We start from the raw sequence: 3,805 nt of genomic DNA on the forward strand, positions 1-3,805 counted from the left end.
TTTAAAAGAGCACAATCCCAGTATAGTGTTGAACAAGTAGGGGTAACTGTTGAATTATATGGTGACGAACTCATTAGAGTCATTTATAGTGGTCCTGCTACTGTGAAAAAAATATGCTAGACATGCCCAATTAGGTGAAATCTTTGAATTAGACCGGGCTACTTTGAAATCGAATGGTGTTTTTTGTAGCAGTTCAAGGGGTTGGTTCACTTTTGGACATGCTACGTTTGCTTATCTCCTCTTTTTCGACTTCACTATGAGGCATAGAATTGAATATAATATATATATATAATGCGTGAACACAATTTTGACACGTCTTATATGATGCATCGGATGTATAGGAGGATCATTATGTAAGATAAGATGGCAGATCACATTGTGCTCAATAATGATAGAGCTCAACTGAGGTTATCTTTTTTTCTGGAAGGAGCACTTTATGCCTTTGTTATGTTTTGCCATAACTGATTATTCCTCCCTACTTATTACAACAAAATATTCTCTGGGTCCCAAGCCTTTGCTGTTCATCTTTCATTCTTTTGTGAGGTTCTTCCCCTTCACTGATCATTTTTTTGTGAGTTTTGCCTTGTACTGAAAGCTACTACTTATTTTTTATGCCTCTATGACCCCTCTTTTTTATAAGCTTCTATAGTCTAGCTGCATTTGTTGTAAGCATTCCATAGAGGTGGTGTGGATATTGTTTATTTTGATTAGGCTTAAATAGAATGTTTACCAATAAAGTTAAAAGTTCCCCTACTCCCCCTTCTGCTGTCACTACGAAAAACCTTTTTATTTATTCCGACGTTTCTTTTTCCGCCGGAAAAAATTACTGGTGGATTTTTTCCACCGAAAAACATTTCCGGCGGGTTTTTTTCGACGGAAAGATTTTCTGACGCTCGATTTACCGTTCAAAACGTTTTTTTTTGGAAATCTGACGGAAACTTCATAATTTTCCGCCGGAAATACACGACTTTCCTGTAGTGTGTTCTGTATATTTGAAAAAGATTTTTGTTATTTTCTGAAACAGAATAATGTAATATCATGCTTCTGATGTCTCTTATTCACTATGCTGTTATGTAACAGGGAAAGAATCATTCATTATTATCATTCCACAGTTTCATAGAATAAGCTGTCATCACTGTCAGTGGGGCACCAAAATTTACTTTTAATGGCAAAGAGATGAGCTGCATTTTGCATGCATGCATTGGTAAGGTGGTGGGGCTCCTGTTGATAGTGCTTCAAGCCCTGAGCTAAATCAACCCCATATGCTTAATTCACTGCCAGGAATAATACAAAGTTGGAAGAAGGCTCTCACATGAAAAATGTGTCCTAGTTGGTCTTCAATCTCTGTGAACTGTGTTGCCTTCTTCATCTGCTTCTGGTTTCTTCTAATGGTGATAATACTGGTTAGTTCTGTTGGGGTAGTTGGCACTTGTTTTTTTATTGTAAATTAATCTTTTATTAAACAGATACAATATTGCAATTAATTTGGCTTGTTTTTCTTTAACAGGTTGGAGCAATTTTACATTAATTAAGAGTCTGTTTGAGATAGCTTCAGCTGTTTGTAAAGATGATTGTGAACCATCTGTGAGGAAAGTAACTTTGTGCTAGGAAATTGCTTTTTCTAACAACTTTGTGCTAGGAAATTATCTTGATCGGGCACGAATCTCGAGGGAAAATCAAGTTGGAAACTTCAAAAATTAAATTGGAAACCATCTAAACTTTGGTTTCAATAAACTTATAGTCGAACTGAATGTATCAAAAATACGAACCAAAAAACACCAAATTCGACTCAATCCGAGATGCAATGAGTTCAAATCAAGGACCTGAAGCACATTTTGAAGGTTCAAATCATAATTTGGATTATCAAACGGTTTTCAAAAGTGATATTCTCATAGTCAAATCGAGCGGCTTGACGAAACAACTCCAACAAGCTCAAGATCGTTGATTTCTGATATGAATAAGTCACTCAAATATTTGATAAACGGTCCATGATCAAGGGAATCAATATCGGTCGTCCACTCAAGATTTGTTTGTGTGCTGGATCTTCGTACAACGCTGAGATATTAAACTTTATACTTCTCTACCGCTATGAATATTTAGGCTGACAACAACTATCATTTTTACCCATGTGTTGAGCATTATTTGTTCTGTAGTGTTTAGGAACATTATATATCTCAATTTGGGATTTGATTGTGTAACTTGTATCTGCTATTTAATGGCTCCTATTGCTTGGACAACTATATTTGAATGGAGCTTTACTTGTAGAAATATCCATTGATGAGATCTGATCTAACTCATTTTCTTAAGCTATATTTTTATTCAGGTTTCTCTAGAATAGTTGAAGATAAAAGAATTTAATCCTTGTTAAAGTATGTTGTCCTCTGCAATCAATGAATGCATTTTTGTTTTTTCTATATTTTATTAAAATCTCATTAAAAAAATATAAAAATTTTAGTTAAAATCTTTGACTTTTATTTGAAACGTTATTTTAAAGAATCTCAAGTAACTCACTTATATTAGCTGAAATGAAAATATTTTAAAGAACCTCGAGTAAAACTCATTTAAATATCTTTCGCTCCTCTTTTGCCCCAAACGGAGATCGCTCGGTAATGAGACAACAAACAAAACTTTTTAATTTAGGCCCCCGGTGAATAAAATTTCTAGCTTCGCCACTGCGTATAGGGCTAGTATGGGTCAACTTAGGGGAAGTCCACTTAGTGGTGTCTAAATTTGCTTAAGTCCATTAAGACAACAGGACATGGGGGTAAATCAAGCTTAGTATATTAAGAACTTAGCCAAGTGTAACTCGTTTTTACATGAGGTTAAAAACTGACCCCTATTTACATGGTGAAGTTATATAAGTACACAACCCATGTTGGCATTGATTGAATCAATCAAACATAAGATATAGCTGGAAAGGATACAATGATTTATATGGAATTTAGGCTTATATGGGATGATCTATAGATTGGCCTAAAAAAAAAAAATAATCAAAGTTAAATATGTATAAGAAACCAATGGGGCTTAGAAAGTTTCAAATAGATTATGGCTAATGTCAATATAAATTTATAATAAAATTAAACTAGATCAAATCAGGGTAAGATTAATTTGAGATATTTATAATAGATTCAATTAAGAAATAGATCTAAAGTTATTGATTAAATTTAAAGACACTAATCTAGATGTATCTACAAAATTTCACTCTACTTAGACTAAAAGTTTAAGAGATGATCTATAAGCAATTTGAAATAATGAAGAAAGATGAATTTCAAAGTCCTTGTGAACATATTAACAACATAAAATAAAGAATAAGAAATGAGTGATATTCCAATTATTTATATGAATCAAGCAATAAACTAGAAAGGCCCATCCTATATGAAGCATCATTACCAACATAAATAATAGTAATTAAAAAATAATGGATCTAGAGAAAGTAATCTCACCATAGATTAACTATGTGGTGGTCTTGATATGTATAAGAGAAATTTTAAAATTATTCCATTAGATCCAAATCCCACCTTTAAGATTTGAGAATATTTTCATATCTAATCTAAGGACCAAATGAGTATTAAAATAAGCCTAGATTTATAAGAGGCAAGTCAATATAATTATTATTGATCTTATTTTTATATTTTAAAATAAGCTTCTCTTTCAAGAGTCCCCACATTTTAAGATGTACTGATAGGGATAGACATGATGATGAGATGAATTAAAGTTTTGTTAATCTAGGATTTAAAATTTTGGGTATTAATGATTGGTCATGCTCAAATATTTTCATATTTTATCATCATTTAGCTAACTAGAG

Source organism: Dendrobium catenatum, unplaced genomic scaffold (assembly GCF_001605985.2).
Source record: "Dendrobium catenatum unplaced genomic scaffold, ASM160598v2 fragScaff_scaffold_621, whole genome shotgun sequence".
Classification (NCBI taxonomy): Eukaryota; Viridiplantae; Streptophyta; class Magnoliopsida; order Asparagales; family Orchidaceae; genus Dendrobium; species Dendrobium catenatum.